This window comes from Oncorhynchus mykiss, chromosome 11 (genome assembly GCF_013265735.2).
Source record: "Oncorhynchus mykiss isolate Arlee chromosome 11, USDA_OmykA_1.1, whole genome shotgun sequence".
Taxonomy (NCBI): Eukaryota; Metazoa; Chordata; class Actinopteri; order Salmoniformes; family Salmonidae; genus Oncorhynchus; species Oncorhynchus mykiss.
In genome coordinates this window covers 34,761,808-34,779,772 of record NC_048575.1, presented here as the reverse complement: position 1 = coordinate 34,779,772, position 17,965 = coordinate 34,761,808, and the positions used below count along the sequence as shown (strand labels likewise).

The 17,965-nt window shown below is 42.3% G+C and overlaps 5 non-coding genes across 5 annotated transcripts; all 5 read right to left on the bottom strand.

Annotated features, from left to right (window-relative positions):
- Positions 1–11,779: 11,779 nt before the first annotated feature.
- trnar-ccg lies at positions 11,780–11,852 on the bottom strand. Its single transcript has one exon. It is a non-coding gene; the product is annotated as a tRNA-Arg (tRNA).
- A 1,404-nt stretch (positions 11,853–13,256) lies between these two features.
- On the bottom strand, positions 13,257–13,329 carry trnar-ccg. Its single transcript has one exon. It is a non-coding gene; the product is annotated as a tRNA-Arg (tRNA).
- A 1,412-nt stretch (positions 13,330–14,741) lies between these two features.
- trnar-ccg lies at positions 14,742–14,814 on the bottom strand. Its single transcript has one exon. It is a non-coding gene; the product is annotated as a tRNA-Arg (tRNA).
- A 1,398-nt stretch (positions 14,815–16,212) lies between these two features.
- On the bottom strand, positions 16,213–16,285 carry trnar-ccg. The gene has a single exon. It is a non-coding gene; the product is annotated as a tRNA-Arg (tRNA).
- Positions 16,286–17,695: 1,410 nt separating this feature from the next.
- On the bottom strand, positions 17,696–17,768 carry trnar-ccg. Its single transcript has one exon. It is a non-coding gene; the product is annotated as a tRNA-Arg (tRNA).
- Between the last annotated feature and the right edge of the window lie 197 nt (positions 17,769–17,965).

Genomic DNA, 17,965 nt, shown 5'->3' with positions numbered 1-17,965 from the left:
CTGAATGATTAGCTAGCTAAACTAGCTAGTTACTCTGCTATTTTTCTGACATGTGCTGAATCGGATTTATTGCGCTACGTTAGTTGAGAAATATATAATAGTGTATATATCGAGCTAGCTACTATTTCTCTCTTCTTGCCCATGAGAAATTAAAACATGTATTAAGAGAAGAGTAACGGGTTAGCTATTAATAACTGTTTCAGTATGATATGCTAGATAAAGGAATAAAGACAGACACCAATGTCAGGTTCAATAGCCTTGTTTGTGCATTGTACAAATCCCTACAACTGGAGTCCCGGGGAACAGTCCGGCTAGTCGATTACCTATCAACTAGACTCCGTAACATCATCCTTTTCAATAGAAAGTGCAAACATAAAAGGCACAACATTAAGTTCTTAACAGTCAGGTCATAACAATAGAAAAAGCATTCAGTTGTCATCTTCCTTTTTTAATTGTAATTTAATTATTTAAGAAAAAAATATAGATTTTAATTAACTGAGGGCAAGTTAACAGTCCCTTGCTTACAGAGTAAGCCTGTCCGGTGGCTTGCACAGCCGACCCACCCGTGAGTAAGTATTGGCTCTGACAGGGGTAGGATTAGGGGCACGAGCTGGAGAGCTTGGTGAGATAGAAGCCTCACCTTCAGTTGGCCCATGTCTCAATTCTGCGCCCCTTACCCTTAGGCCTGGACTGTGATCCAGCTCATCTAGGTGAGTGTATGGCGTGTTCTGGTTTGTCTGCTCTGCTACACGCAGATCCACCCGATTGCGACGATAGAGGGAGCCACCAACATCCACCAGGTAAGAACGTGGTGCAACTCTCTGCAGGCATGTGCCCAGCCTCCAAAGTCCTGTGTGGTCTCCCGGCAGCGGTTTCATCCTTATCGTTTCACCCATCTCCAGCTCTGGTAGGTCCCGAGCAGTCCGGTCGTAGAAGCACTTAGCGAGCTGCTTTCTGTGACGCAGTTTGTCCGTGACGCCAACCATGACGCAGGGCTCAAGTAGCTTGTTAGCTACGGGGATGGTAGTCTTCAGACGTCTGGACAGAAGGCGTTGTGCTGGGCTGCAGTCCATGTTTTCGGTGGGTGTGTTCCTCCACTGTAAGATCGCTTTCCATGGGTCGTCGCTGTCGCGCAAGGCCCTGCTTAACAGGTTTTTTGCAATCTTGACAGCTGATTCTGCCTTGCCATTTGCTTTTGGGTGTCTTGGAGAGGAGGTCACGTGGTCAAACTCCCATTCTGAGGTGAAACGCTTGAACTGTGCAGTGAATTGTGGGCCATTGTCCGTGATTACCTTGTCAGGCTGACCTTGCCTTGCAAACTGCGCCTTGCAGCGCTTTATGACCGTCTCTGCAGACAAGTCAGGGAGCAGTTCAATTTCCCAAAAGTCAGAGTAGTGATCAACGATGAGAAGATAGTCCTTTTGTCTGTGGCTGAATAAGTCAATGCTGCCGATTTGCCAGGCCCTTGTGGGCAGTTTGTGTGACATCATGGTTTCCTTTTGCTGTTCATGAGCGTACTCGTTGCATGTGGTACAGTTGCTGACAAAGTCTTTAATTTCTGCTTGCATGTTTGGCCAGTATAATGTTTCACGAGCCTGGCGGTAGCATGCATCACCTCCAACATGACTGGAGTGTATGCGAGTAAGCATCTCTGGACGTAGTGAATTGGGAATAATGACCTTCTGACCTCTGAACAAGACGCCATTTTGCACGCTGATCTCATCTCGAAAGGTCCAGTATTCTCTCACTGTGAAAGGTGTCTTTCAATTTGTGCAATTTCAATTTGTGCATAGTTTTGTTCGGTGGGGGTGAGCGCTCTCGAGGCAAACGCAACGGGCTGGCCTTCCTGCATAAGGCAGCATCCAAGTCCCCTTTGGCTGGAGTCGCTCTGGATTGTGACAGGCTTCATGACGTTGTAGTAGCGCAACACTGGCATGGATGAAGCCAGAGATTTCATCTCCTGCACTGCGGCCTCGTGCTTGGGTAGCCAGTGCCATGGTGTGTCTTTGTCCAGCAACCGGCGCAGAGGCTCACAGACTGCCGATAAGTGTGGCATGAACTTTGCAAGATAGTTTGCAAAGCCGATGAGACGCTGTACTCCTTTTGCATCAGACGGGTTTGGCATGTCGAGGATCGCTCTGAACTTGTCTGGGTCCGGCTTCAGGCCTTTTGCCGAGAGAATGTGGCCATGGAAGTGTCTTTCCCCTTGAACTTCTACAAGCCAAGGCGAAGCTTGACTGATCGGCAGCGCTTCATCAGTGCCAGGAGCTTCACATCGTGGTCGCGTTCTGCTTCTTCGTCTGTGTCACCACAGCCTACGATCAGGACATCATCGGCGATGGGTTCAATGCCCTTGAGCCCAGCCAGTAACTCGTGCTGCTTACGTTGGTATATCTCAGGCGCCACTGAGACACCAAACGGGAGCTTGAGCCAGCGTTTCCGACCCCAGGGGGTCCAGAAGGTAGTCATGAGGCTGCTTTCTTCATCCAGCTTGCATTGAATGCATCACGGGCATCCACCAAGGTGAAAATCCTGGCCTTGGGAAGCTTATAGAGGACATCATCCAGTGTCAGCATGATGTAGTGGGATCGTTTCAGTGCTTGGTTCAGATGCTTTGGGTCGATGCAGACCCTCAGCTTCTCTGTTTTTTTCACTATGACCATATTGCTGATCCAGTCAGTTGGTTCAGTCACAGGTGTCATGTGGCCATCGGCCTCATACTTGTCCAGCTGGGCCTTCACAGCCACTTTCATTGCAATGGGCACATTGCGAGGAGCACACTGGACTGGAGTGATGCTCTCATCCACTTCAAAGTGTACCTCCCCAGGCACAGATTCAACGGGCATGTTGAATACATCGTCATATCTGCTGAGAAGTTGTTCTTTGGACAGGGGTCCATGCTGGACATGATCCACAATGTGCAGGTCATTTGGTACAGTGAACTGCATCAGTCCCAGGCGTTCGCATGTAGAGCCTGAGAGGAGAGGATGTTGACTGGTTTTTACAATCTCAAACTCCAGCTTGTGTTTACGTCCCCCCGAATAGAGCTCATTAGCTCTCCTGAGTACAGCTTTAGTCTAGTATCGCTGGGCAATAGATGTGTGTCAGGTGCCAGATTGATTTTGTCTTTGTAGCTCATTACGTTGCATGTAGCACCAGAATCCAGTTGACATTGTTGTTGCTTGTTGTGTAAACGTAGTGTCACAAACCATTTTTTCCCTCTTGAGTGTACAGCCCCAATGGATTCATGCATGTAAATGTCACTTTCACTTTTCAGCTCTGAACATTGAGTGACATCATCAACACAGTGAATCTTGCCCTCACTCACCCTTCTTTTGCTTTTGAGACACACTTTTGCAAAATGATTATTAGTTCCACAAGCTCTGCATGGTTTTCCGTAGGCAGGGCAGTGCTCTTTGCCACGTGTGTGTATATTCCCACAGTATTTACATGCTACGGGGCTCTCTTTGTTCACCGTTCGTGGTGAATTGCTCTGCCTCGATTGGTTTAGTCTGAATGTCTGCCTAGCAACAGCGTGAACAGTATCAACGTCGGAGCGTGGGGTTTCGATTTCCATTGCTCTCATTCTCATGTCAGTGACTTCAGCAGTGCGGCACATTTCGATGGCAGTTACTAATGTTAAGTCTCTCTCTCTCAGTAGACGCCGGCGTGTATCCTCATTTTCAATTCCCAGCACTATTTTGTCACGAATCAATTCATCTTTCAATCCCCCGTATTCACAAGTGGCGGATTTCTCTCTCAAACGGGTTACAAAGTTGTGTACTGACTCACCCTCTTCCTGTTTACAGCTTCCGAAAACGAACCGCTCATAAATTACGTTTCTGGCAGGTTTGAAGTAATTCTCCAATGCATGCAATATAGCCTTTGCATCACACTGTTGTCGTGCTGTGAGGGTGAGATTGTGCCGGTAGATATGCCTGCATTCGCTGCCCATTAAACTCCTCAGAGTTGCAGCTTGTACCTCGTTGGCTTTCTCATGTAGACTGGTCGCCAGCGCATAGTCCTCGAATTCATCCCTGAAGTTGTCCCAATTAGTATTCCAGTCCCCTGTGAGAACCATAGAATTTGGTGGCGGAATGTTCACTGCCATAGCAATTGAATATGAGATTTCATTGCCTTCAGTCATCGACGTAGGTAGTGATGCTAGCTAGCCAGCAAACAACGAGTTGATCAGTGTTGTGAGTAGGAAACGGCGTGTGTTCGCATATGGAACGTAACTGCGCCTATACTGTACTTAGCTACAAAAATAACAAACGTGTGTTTTCCGAGCCACTTCTGATACCATGTTTCAGTATGATATGCTAGATAAAGGAATAAAGACAGACACCAATGTCAGGTTCAATAGCCTTGTTTGTGCATTGTACAAATCCCTACAACTGGAGTCCCGGGGAACAGTCCGGCTAGTCGATTACCTATCAACTAGACTCCGTAACAATAACCTCATTCAGGTATATTTTACCAATATTCTCCAGTATTGAGTCGCAAAATGACAACTGTTAACTAGTCATCATCTAGTTTCTTGCATGTGCGGAGCAGAGCTAATTTAATGTTATTGATTTAGCTGACGATAACTGCTAGCTAACTTAACGTTACGTTACTGTTCCTCAGCATGTTTTAACGTAAAATAGCTAGCCAAACAGTTAACGCCCACTACAAAACATTTTAAAATCTAATTTATATAACATGTATAACATTAAACTATATATTTGTAACTTACTTTTCTATCTTGGTGGCGTTATAACAGTCTGAACAACAAAAAGTTACTTAAAGTTACACTCAAGCATTGAAGTCCCTCTCCTGCAAATCTCCAGTCCCAACGTCTGCATTTCATTTTTAACTTAATTTGAATATGATGACGATTAATTTTTTTGACGTCACTAAGCCATCTGACTGACATCTGATAGACCAGTAAACGCGACTTTGAAAAACCCATCTCGACACTTCCCAATCCCAACTTCTCGGCTCACTTGCCTCCAATTGGAAACGACAGAATGTGGTCTATTTTAGTAGAACATCTTTGGTTTAATCCACTGAATAAGGATTTCCTGCTTGTTTGACAGGTGGCGTGGAACTTTTTAGGGTGGGTTTCCGGCAAACTAAAAGCTGTGTTGGGTATTGCTGCCTTTCGCAGGTCGGAGTGCGGATTGCACAGTTTCGTCCCCTGCAAAAAAAGGGGGAATGGTAAAAACTTAAATTGCATCACCATCTAACCCGGTATCTATACATTATCCCCCAAAACCCACCACCCCATCCCATTGCTTTGGCCCTAAACGATCGTACACCAGGCCATCAGCTTGGGAGGATGGAACCCCTTCTCTCAAAACTTAATGTAGATCTTCTGCACTACAATCTCTCACACCCAAAAATGCCTCTGCTGCTGCAACTACCACATCTATCTTCTGTGATTTCCACTCCATAAGTGAAGTGCAGTTGATCACCATGGCTATAAACGCAATAAATCCAACCTTACTAAAACTCATCCTCCCTGGCTCTCTCTCTTCAGGCTTACTCACTGGGGCCCTCCCAGTCGACTTACTTATCCTTGGGCTATACTCTACTCTCTTCACTGCCTCAGCATAGGAAACTTTCTGCCCCACTTGAACTCTGGCAATCTCCATCTGTCTCCCTCTAACAGGTCACTTTGGATCCCCAGCTGCATGGGCTCCCCCACAGTTGACACACAGTGCTTTCTCTATACCAGCTGTACACTCCCTCTGAATATGCCCTCCTGCACATGGGATTCTCCCTTCTACACACTAAAGCAATGTGTCCGAATCTTTGGCACCTAAAGCACCGAAGCGGGTTTGGAACACAGGCTAGCACATTTAACCTAACCTAATCAGGTAGAAACTCTTTGTCAAAGCTCAAGACAGACAGGGTATTCTCAGTCTCGCCATTGCCACTGGGTCTACATTTCACCAAACGGCGGGTGATGCAAACACTAGGAATATTCCTTTTCATTTGATCCACCTCTACACTCAAAGCTACTTCCTCACTGATCACCCCTTTTAGTGGCACCTTCCTCCGGAGAGCAAAGCACACCACAGGTTGAACCACGTGACTCGAAGCACCCGCTTCCTCTGGAAGAGGCATGCACAAAAAAATCGAAACAATTCCACTTCTCAAAACTTGCATAGATTTAGCCCATCCCAGTTTGTCCTTTACCCAGCCTGACACAATGTGTGGGTCAGTCAAAATGCAGGAATCCACGTTTTCCAAAATGTTCACGCTTACCGGTCCAAAATCATCTCTGGTAGAATTCTCAGGGCAAACACTGGACGTATCCTCTACACCCGTTGCCACAGGTAGGCCCTCTTCATCGTGGACTGGCTCAACCTCCGAGCGCTCACCTCACCTCTGACGTCTGACTCCATTTCATCAAGGTTCTCAAGAGAGTATGAAGACCTATAAGTAATATTACTGGTTTGTAATGAAGAGACGCTAGTTACAGTGCATTCAGAAAGTATTCAGACCCCTCGACTTTTTCCACATTTTCTTACGTTACAGCCTTATTCTAAAATGGATGAAATCTATTTTTTTCTCATCAATCTACACACAATACCCCATAATGACAAAGGGAAAACAGGTTTATAAGAATGTTTTACAAATATATTAAAAATAAAAAACAGAAATACCTTATTTACATATGTATTCAGACCCTTTGCTATGAGACTTGAAAGTGAGCTCAGGTGCATCCTGTTTCCATTGATCATCCTTCTACAACTTGATTAGAGTCCACCTGTGGTAAATTCAGTTGATAGGACATGATTTGGAAAGGCACACACCTGTCTATATAAGGTCCCACAGTTGACAGTGCATGTCAGAGCAAAAACCAATCTAAAAAAACCAAGCCACAGAAATCTGCTTGACTAATTTCTGCTCCCGTAAAAGCCTGGGTTTTCTGCACGTGAACACAAGAAGCTTATTGTCTCAAATTAATTAATTGAAAGTGGGGGTTCACAACTCCAACACAGATGTGTTGGTCATTACTGAGACGTTAAGAATGAGTGTTTTGAACACTGATGTTAACCTTCCTGGTTTTTACTGTTTTCGGCAACTCAGATCTTCCAAAGGTGGCAATCTTTACCAAGTAACACCTTCAGTGCTCGGTTGTCTCTACCAAGACTTTCCCCAAACTATTTTATTTGCTGGTTATACACATTAAACTTTCAAATAACTCTTCCCACCGGTGTGATTACTACCTTTACTACCGCTGAGTGTTTAGAGGTATTACAGACTCAGACAAGGAGAGGTTGAAAATGTCAGTGAAGACACTTGCCAGTTGGTCAGCACGTGCTCGCAGTACACGTACTTGTAATCCGTCTATCCCTGCGGCCTTGTGAATGTTGACCTGTTTAAAGGTCTTACTCACATTGGCTGCGGAGAGCGTGATCACACAGTCTTCCGGAACAGCTGGTGCTCTCATGCATGTTTCAGTGTTATTTGCCTTGAAGAGAGCATAGAAGTAGTTTACCTCGTCTGGTAGGCTTGTGCCACTGGGCAACCCTCGGCTGCCCTTAGTCCTGTATTGACGCTTTGCCTGTTTGATGGTTCGTCTGAGGGCATAGCGGGATTTCTTATAAGCTTCCAGGCTAGAGTCCCACTCCTTGAAAGCGGCAGCTCTAGTCTTTTGCTCAGTGCGGATGCTGCCTGTAATCCATGGCTTCTGGTTGGGGTATGTACGTACGGTCACTGTGTGAACGACGTCATCAATGCAATTATTGATGAAGCCAATGACGGATGTGGTGTACTCCTCAATGCCATCGGAGGAATTACGGATCATATTCCAGTCTGTGCAAGCAAAACAGTCCTAATGGCTAAGCATCTACTTCATCTGACCACTTTTTTATTGATCTAGTCACTGGTGCTTCCTGCTTAAATGCTTTGCTTGTAAGCAGGAATCAGGAGGATAGAATTATGGTCAGATTTGCCAAATGGAGGGCGAGAGAGAGCTTTGTATGCATCTGTGTGTGGGGTATACAGTAGGTGGTCCAGAATTATTTTTCCCTCTGGTTGCACGTTCAACATGCTGATAGATATTTGGTAAAACTGATTTAAGTTTCCTTGCATTAAAGTCCCCGGCTACTAGGAGCGCCGCCTCTAGGTAAGCATTTTCTTGTTTGCTTATGACGGAATACATCTCATTCAATGCTGTCGTAGTGCCAGCCTCTGACTGTGGTGGTATGTATAAACAGCTACAAAGAATAAAGTTGAAAACTCTCTCGATAGGTAGTGTTGTCTACAGCTTATCATGAGATATTCTACCTCAGGCAAACAGTAGCTCGAGACTCTCTTAGATATCGGGCACCAGGTGTTGTTTTCAAAAATACATAGTCCGCCGCCCCTTGTCTTACGAGACTACGCTGTTCTATCCTGCCGGTACATCGTATAACCAGCCAGTTGTATGTTGATATTGTCGTCGTTCAGCCACGACTCCGTGAAGCATAAGAGGTGACAGTTTTTAATGTCCCATTGGTAGTTTAATCTTCCGCGTAATTCGTAAATTTTATTCCCCAAGGATTGCACATTTGCTAGCAGAATGGAGGGAAGTGGGGACTTATATACGAATTCTCAATTCACTGCAGCTTACGACTGGAACGAGCTGCAAAAAACACTCAAACTGGGCTGCTTTATCTCCATCTCTTCACTCAAAAATGGACACTCTTCCTGACAGTTGTGGCTGCCTCATGTGATGTATTGTTGTCTCTACCTTCTTGCCCTTTGTGCTGTTGTCTGTGCCCAATAATGTTTGTACCATGTTTTGTGCTGCGACCATGTTGTGCTGCTGCCATGCTGTGTTGCTACCATGCTGTGCTTCCATGTGTTTCTGCCATGCTATGTTGTCGTTTTAGGTCTCTCTTGTCGTGATGTGTGTTTTGTCCTACATTTTTATTTTATTTTTAATCCCAGCCCCTGTCCCCGCAGGAGGCCTTTTGCCTTTTGGTACAGTAGACCATCATTATGAATAAGAATTTGTTCTTAACTGACTTTCCTACTCAAATAAAGGTTAAATAAAAAATAAAAGTCTGTCCCAATTCTTTAGCATCTCCACATGAAGGCAGTGTTTACCAATAGTGTACGTGTTTTAGTAGCAGTATGTTTATGTTGTGTTGTTCCACACTTGTCACTGAAGAGTCAAAGTAGGCTTTGCCTCCGAGTAAAGGTTGCAAGGGGGCAAAGAACACTGCAACAGCATCCAAGGTGGCTCCAATGAAACTAAAGCATCATGCTGAAGGAGACAAGGGACTGCCACAGGTACTACGAGGCATATATGAAGAGAGAGCTGGAGAAAGTGGTTGTGTCCCTAATGGAACTGTATTACCTATCTTGTGACTCTCAAACCCAGGTCCGGGAGTGTAATCATCGCCTGACACTAATTAGCATAACGCAACGGACATAAATCTTCCTAGAAAATCTTCCTATTCATGAAAATCACAAGTGAAATATATTGGAACACAGCTTAGCCTTTTGTAAATCACCCTGTCATCTCAGATTTTCAAAATATGCTTTACAGCCAAAGCTACACAAGCATTTGTGTAAGTTTATCATAGACTAGCAGCAGGCAACCTTGTCACGAAAATCAGAAAAGTAATCAAATTTAATCGTTTACCTTTGATGAACTTCAGATGTTTTCACTCATGAGACTCCCAGGTAGATAGCCAAAGTTCATTTTTTCCCAAAACATTATTTTTGTAGGCGAAATAGCTCCGTTTGTTCTTCACGTTTGGCTGAGAAATCCCCCGGAAATTGCAGTCACGAAAACAGCGAAAAACATTCCAAATTAGCTCCATAATATCAACAGAAACATCCATCCTCAAGGTGTTTTTCTAATATCTATTCGATAATATATCCAGTAGGACCGATTGGAGTAATGGCTACCTCTGTATTTTAGGCGAGAATCTCTCTCGGAGCCACCATGTGAACACTTACGCAATGTAGCCGCCTACGGCTATTCTTCAACATAAATGCGTAAAACTACGTCACAATGCTGTAGACACCTTGGGGAATACGTAGAAAGCGTAAGCTCGTTGATGGCACATTCACAGCTCAATAGGGACTCATTGGAACGCAGCGCTTTCAAAACCTGGGGCACTTCCGGATTGGATTTTTCTCAGGCTTTCGCCTGCAACATCAGTTCTGTTATACTCACAGACAATATCTTTACAGTTTTGGAAACGTTAGAGTGTTTTCTATCCAAAGCTGTCAATTATATGCATATTCTAGCATCTTGTCCTGAAAAAATATCCCATTTAAAATGGGAACGTTTTTTATCCAAAAATGAAAATACTGCCCCATAGTACCAACAGGTTTAAGTGCACTACTTTTGACCAGGATACTATGAAGATGTTTTTATTTCTTTATGACTAATAAAGATTTGATGTACAACAGTTTGACGTGCTCTTAATTAAATGCATGCCAGCCATTGCACAAGACAATACAACATTAAAGAATACATTCATTGCACTATAACGGTGACAAACGGTATCCACAAACAGTTATGCCCTATATAAAGCTATCCCAAAAGCAGAGCTTTCTTTCCAGCACCAAAACATCCTTACCACTGCTACACCTGGCTATCAGCGGAGCCTTGTCTGGCAACGAAACAGTTCATTCAGCCTCGTTTACTGTCTTTTTAAAAAAACATACTGTAGCTGATATGGCTGACTTGCTTAAACAAATGTGGTTCCTACTGACATTTGAGATATACAATCTATGCTGGGGACAATAAAAGGCCACTTTAAAATGTGCAGTTTTTTCTCAAAACACAAAGCCACAGATGTCTCAAGTTTTGAAATGAAAAACGATTTGAAAATAAATTATAAACAGTATAAAGCAGGGGTGCAACTTTGGTTTTCGAAATGGGGGGGACATAACTATTATTATTTTTTATTTTTTCACCAGTTGGATAAACACTCCAAACAGCCTATCCGACTGCTTGGAGGTGTCCGCATGGTCCTAAAGCATACCGTAGCCTCGTTTTGTATCACATTCCAATGATAAAACTAGGGGGGACAAAAATGTAATTTCAGAATGAGGGGGTTGGGGACAGGACATGTACTCCCCTGATTTAAAGAATCAGTGTCTTTTTGGGGGTTTTGCATTTTATTATATTTTATATACAAGTCTACATCTTATTCATTTGGTTTTCCAGACAGAGTGGACCTATTTCAATGTCTTCCTTCCCAAAGAGGGCAAAGACTCCAGCCTGCCCATGTTCTTCTTTTCCAAGTGGAGTGTGGAAAAAGTAGTGGACTACGCTGCCTCACTGGCCAGCCTCATGAACAACAACAATATACTAACAGCTAATCTAAAAGAAAACAGCCACTAGCAGCAGGCTCCAAGTAGACAAACCTATTCTACTGTTATCATCATACAAATACGAATCAACATTCAAATCAACATTTATTATAACGTGTAGTTTCACAATCATGTTTGTCACAATACATTTCACAAAAAACAAATCCTGACTCACTAGATCTATTGGAGTCATTTGAATAGTATGAAGATGTTTTTATTTATGATTAATAAAGCTGTAGATTGTTTGGTGAAGTCCAGACCTGGAAGAGGGGTTCCAATTGTCACTTTTCTAGCACTCCTACTATTGAGTAACGCTTCATTTATTTGGAATTCACTATTTGAATCAGGGAATTGGGAATTTAGTACAGATATTGATTAAAGCTAAACATGTCATGCAAGTGGATCTTAGCAAGAACCAAGTCATGTCTTGCCATTTATTTAATCCACAGCTGCTTTCAACAGACCCAGGTGGGATTTGAACCCACAATCCCCAGCTTCGGAGGCTGATGCCTTATCCATTAGGCCACTGGATCTCTTATTCCCAAAAGAAAATTACATCTTGGTGGGGAAAACATACTGGAAAAGTTTTGACGCATGCCAGCAAAGCCATTACACAAGACAATACAACAATAAAGAATACATTCATTGCACTATAACGGTGACAAACGGTACCCCCAAACAGTTATGCCCTATATAAAGCTTTCCCAACAGCAGAGCTTTCTTTTCAGCACCAAAACATCCTTACCACTGCTATACCTGGCTATCAGCGGAGCCTTGTCTGGCAACGAAACAGTTCATTCAGCCTCGTTTACTGCCTTTTTAAAAAAACATACTGTAGCTGATATGGCTGACTTGCTTAAACAAATGTGGTTCCTACTGACAATTGAGATGTACAATCTATGCTGGGGACAATAAAAGGCCACTTTAAAATATGCAGTTTTTTCACAAAACGCAAAGCCACAGATGTCTCAAGTTTTGAAATGAAAAATGAGTTGAAAATACATTATATACAGTACAAAGCAGGGGTGCAACTTTGGTTTTCGAAATGGGGGGGACATAACTATTATTATTTTTTCACCAGTTGGATAAACACTCAAACAGCCTATCCGACTGCTTGGAGGTGTCCGCATGGTCCTAAAGCATACCGTAGCCTCGTTTTGTATCACATTCCAATGATAAAACTATGGGGGACAAAAATGTAATTTCAGAATGAGGGGGTTGGGGACAGGACATGTACTCCCCTGATTTAAAGAATCAGTGTCTTTTTGGGGGTTTTGCATTTTATTATATTTTATATACAAGTCTTCATCATATTCCTTTGGTTTTCCAGACAGAGTGGACCTATTTCAACGTCTTCCTTCCCAAAGAGGGCAAAGACTCCAGCCTGCCCATGTTCTTCTGTTCCAAGTGGAGTGTGGAAAAAGTAGTGGACTACGCTGCCTCACTGGCCAGCCTCAAGAACAACAACAATATACTAACAGCTAATCTAAAAGAAAACAGCCATTAGCAGCAGGCTCCAAGTAGACAAACCTATTCTACTGTTATCATCATACAAATACGAATCAACATTCAAATCAACATTTATTATAACGTGTAGTTTCACAATCATGTTTGTCACAATACATTTCACAAAAAAACAAATCCTGACTCACTAGATCTATTGGAGTCATTTGAATACTATGAAGATGTTTTTATTTATGATTAATAAAGCTGTAGATTGTTTGGTGAAGTCATGACCTAGAAGAGGGGTTCCAATTGTCACTTTTCTAGCACTCCTACTGTTGAGTAACGCTTCACTTATTTGGAATTCATTATTTGAATCAGGGAATTGGGAATTTAGTACAGATATTGATTAAAGCCAAACATTCCATGCAAGTGGATCTTAGCAAGAACCAAGTCTTAGCTGGCCATTTATTTAATGCACAGCTGCTCTCAACAGACCCAGGTGGGACTTGAACCCACAATCCCCAGCTCCGGAGGCTGATGCCTTATCCATTAGGCCACTAGATCTCTTATTCCCAACAGAAAATTACATCTCGGTGGGGCAAACATACTGGAAAAGTTTTGACGCATGCCAGCAAAGCCATTACACAAGACAATACAACATTAAATAATACGTCCATTGCACTATAACGGTGACAAACGGTACCCACAAACAGTTAGGCCCTATATAAAGCTTTCCCAACAGCAGAGCTTTCTTTTCAGCACCAAAACATCCTTACCACTGCTACACCTGGCTATCAGCGGAGCCTTGTCTGTCAACGAAACAGTTCATTCAGCCTCGTTTACTGCCTTTTTAAAAAAACATACTGTAGCTGATATGGCTGACTTGCTTAAACAAATGTGGTTCCTACTGACAATTGAGATGTACAATCTATGCTGGGGACAATAAAAGGCCACTTTAAAATGTGCAGTTTTTTCACAAAACACAAAGCCACAGATGTCTCAAGTTTTGAAATGAAAAACGAGTTGAAAATACATTATATACAGTATAAAGCAGGGGTGCAACTTTAGTTTTCGAAATGGGGGGGACATAACTATTATTATTTTTTATTTTTTCACCAGTTGGATAAACACTCCAAACAGCCTATCCGACTGCTTGGAGGTGTCCGCATGGTCCTAAAGCATACCGTAGCCTCGTTTTGTATCACATTCCAATGATAAAACTATGGGGGACAAAAATGTAATTTCAGAATGAGGGGGTTGGGGACAGGACATGTACTCCCCTGATTTAAAGAATCAGTGTCTTTTTGGGGGTTTTACATTTTATTATATTTTATATACAAGTCTACATCATATTCCTTTGGTTTTCCAGACAGAGTGGACCTATTTCAACGTCTTCCTTCCCAAAGAGGGCAAAGACTCCAGCCTGCCCATGTTCTTCTGTTCCAAGTGGAGTGTGGAAAAAGTAGTGGACTACGCTGCCTCTCTGGCCAGCCTCAAGAACAACAACAATATACTAACAGCTAATCTAAAAGAAAACAGCCACTAGCAGCAGGCTCCACGTAGACAAACCTATTCTACTGTCATCATCATACAAATATGAATCAACATTCAAATCAACATTTATTATAACGTTTAGTTTCACAATCATGTTTGTCACAATACATTTCACAAAAAAACAAATCCTGACTCACTAGATCTATTGGAGTCATTTGAATACTATGAAGATGTTTTTATTTATGATTAATAAAGCTGTAGATTGTTTGGTGAAGTCATGACCTGGAAGAGGGGTTCCAATTGTCACTTTTCTAGCACTCCTACTGATGAGTAACGCTTCACTTATTTGGAATTCACTATTTGAATCAGGGAATTGGGAATTTAGTACAGATATTGATTAAAGCTAAACATTCCATGCAAGTGGATCTTAGCAAGAACCAAGTCTTTGCTGGCCATTTATTTAATGCACAGCTGCTCTCAACAGACCCAGGTGGGACTTGAACCCACAATCCCCAGCTCCGGAGGCAGATGCCTTATCCATTAGGCCACTGGATCTCTTATTCCCAAAAGAAAATTACATCTCTGTGGGGCAAACATACTGGAAAAGTTTTGACGCATGCCAGCAAAGCCATTACACAAGACAATACAACATTAAAGAATACGTTCATTGCACTATAACGGTGACAAACGGTAGCCACAAACAGTTAGGCCCTATATAAAGCTTTCCCAACAGCAGAGCTTTCTTTTCAGCACCAAAACATCCTTACCACTGCTATACCTGGCTATCAGCGGAGCCTTGTCTGGCAACGAAACAGTTCATTCAGCCTCGTTTACTGCCTTTTCAAAAAAACATACTGTAGCTGATATGGCTGACTTGCTTAAACAAATTTGGTTCCTACTGACAATTGAGATGTACAATCTCTGCTGGGGACAATAAAAGGCCACTTTAAAATGTGCAGTTTTTTCACAAAACACAAAGCCACAGATGTCTCAAGTTTTGAAATGAAAAATGAGTTGAAAATACATTATATACAGTACAAAGCAGGGGTGCAACTTTGGTTTTCGAAATGGGGGGGACATAACTATTATTATTTTTTCACCAGTTGGATAAACACTCCAAACAGCCTATCCGACTGCTTGGAGGTGTCCGCATGGTCCTAAAGCATACCGTAGCCTCGTTTTGTATCACCTTCCAATGATAAAACTAGGGGGGAAAAAAATGTAATTTCAGAATGAGGGGGTTGGGGACAGGACATGTACTCCCCTGATTTAAAGAATCAGTGTATTTTTGGGGGTTTTACATTTTATTATATTTTATATACAAGTCTACATCTTATTCATTTGTTTTTCCAGACAGAGTGGACCTATTTCAACGTCTTCCTTCCCAAAGAGGGCAAAGACTCCAGCCTGCCCATGTTCTTCTGTTCCAAGTGGAGTGTGGAAAAAGTAGTGGACTACGCTGCCTCTCTGGCCAGCCTCAAGAACAACAACAATATACTAACAGCTAATCTAAAAGAAAACAGCCACTAGCAGCAGGCTCCAAGTAGACAAACCTATTCTACTGTTATCATCATACAAATACGAATCAACATTCAAATCAACATTTATTATAACGTGTAGTTTCACAATCATGTTTGTCACAATACATTTCACAAAAAAACAAATCCTGACTCACTAAATCTATTGGAGTCATTTGAATACTATGAAGATGGTTTTATTTATGATTAATAAAGCTGTAGATTGTTTGGTGAAGTCATGACCTGGAAGAAGGGTTCCAATTGTCACTTTTCTAGCACTCCTACTGTTGAGTAACGCTTCACTTATTTGGAATTCACTATTTGAATCAGGGAATTTAGTACAGATATTGATTAAAGCCAAACATTCCATGCAAGTGGATCTTAGCAAGAACCAAGTCTTGGCTGGCCATTTATTTAATGCACAGCTGCTCTCAACAGACCCAGGTGGGACTTGAACCCACAATCCCCAGCTCCGGAGGCTGATGCCTTATCCATTAGGCCACTGGATCTCTTATTCCCAACAGAAAATTACATCTCGGTGGGGCAAACATACTGGAAAAGTTTTGACGCATGCCAGCAAAGCCATTACACAAGACAATACAACATTAAAGAATACGTCCATTGCACTATAACGGTGACAAACGGTACCCACAAACAGTTAGGCCCTATATAAAGCTTTCCCAACAGCAGAGCTTTCTTTTCAGCACCAAAACATCCTTACCACTGCTACACCTGGCTATCAGCGGAGCCTTGTCTGTCAACGAAACAGTTCATTCAGCCTCGTTTACTGCCTTTTTAAAAAAACATACTGTAGCTGATATGGCTGACTTGCTTAAACAAATGTGGTTCCTACTGACAATTGAGATGTACAATCTATGCTGGGGACAATAAAAGGCCACTTTAAAATGTGCAGTTTTTTCACAAAACACAAAGCCACAGATGTCTCAAGTTTTGAAATGAAAAACGAGTTGAAAATACATTATATACAGTATAAAGCAGGGGTGCAACTTTAGTTTTCGAAATGGGGGGGACATAACTATTATTATTTTTTATTTTTTCACCAGTTGGATAAACACTCCAAACAGCCTATCCGACTGCTTGGAGGTGTCCGCATGGTCCTAAAGCATACCGTAGCCTCGTTTTGTATCACATTCCAATGATAAAACTAGGGGGGACAAAAATGTAATTTCAGAATGAGGGGGTTGGGGACAGGAAATGTACTCCCCTGATTTAAAGAATCAGTGTATTTTTGGGGGTTTTACATTTTATTATATTTTATATACAAGTCTACATCTTATTCATTTGTTTTTCCAGACAGAGTGGACCTATTTCAACGTCTTCCTTCCCAAAGAGGGCAAAGACTCCAGCCTGCCCATGTTCTTCTGTTCCAAGTGGAGTGTGGAAAAAGTAGTGGACTACGCTGCCTCTCTGGCCAGCCTCAAGAACAACAACAATATACTAACAGCTAATCTAAAAGAAAACAGCCACTAGCAGCAGGCTCCAAGTAGACAAACCTATTCTACTGTTATCATCATACAAATATGAATCAACATTCAAATCAACATTTATTATAACGTTTAGTTTCACAATCATGTTTGTCACAATACATTTCACAAAAAAAAATCCTGACTCACTAGATCTATTGGAGTCATTTGAATACTATGAAGATGTTTTTATTTATGATTAATAAAGCTTTAGATTGTTTGGTGAAGTCATGACCTGGAAGAGGGGTTCCAATTGTCACTTTTCTAGCACTCCTACTGTTGAGTAACGCTTCACTTATTTGGAATTCACTATTTGAATCAGGGAATTGGGAATTTAGTACAGATATTGATTAAAGCCAAACATTCCATGCAAGTGGATCTTAGCAAGAACCAAGTCTTGGCTGGCCATTTATTTAATGCACAGCTGCTCTCAACAGACCCAGGTGGGACTTGAACCCACAATCCCCAGCTCCGGAGGCTGATGCCTTATCCATTAGGCCACTAGATCTCTTATTCCCAACAGAAAATTACATCTCGGTGGGGCAAACATACTGGAAAAGTTTTGACGCATGCCAGCAAAGCCATTACACAAGACAATACAACATTAAATAATACGTCCATTGCACTATAACGGTGACAAACGGTACCCACAAACAGTTAGGCCCTATATAAAGCTTTCCCAACAGCAGAGCTTTCTTTTCAGCA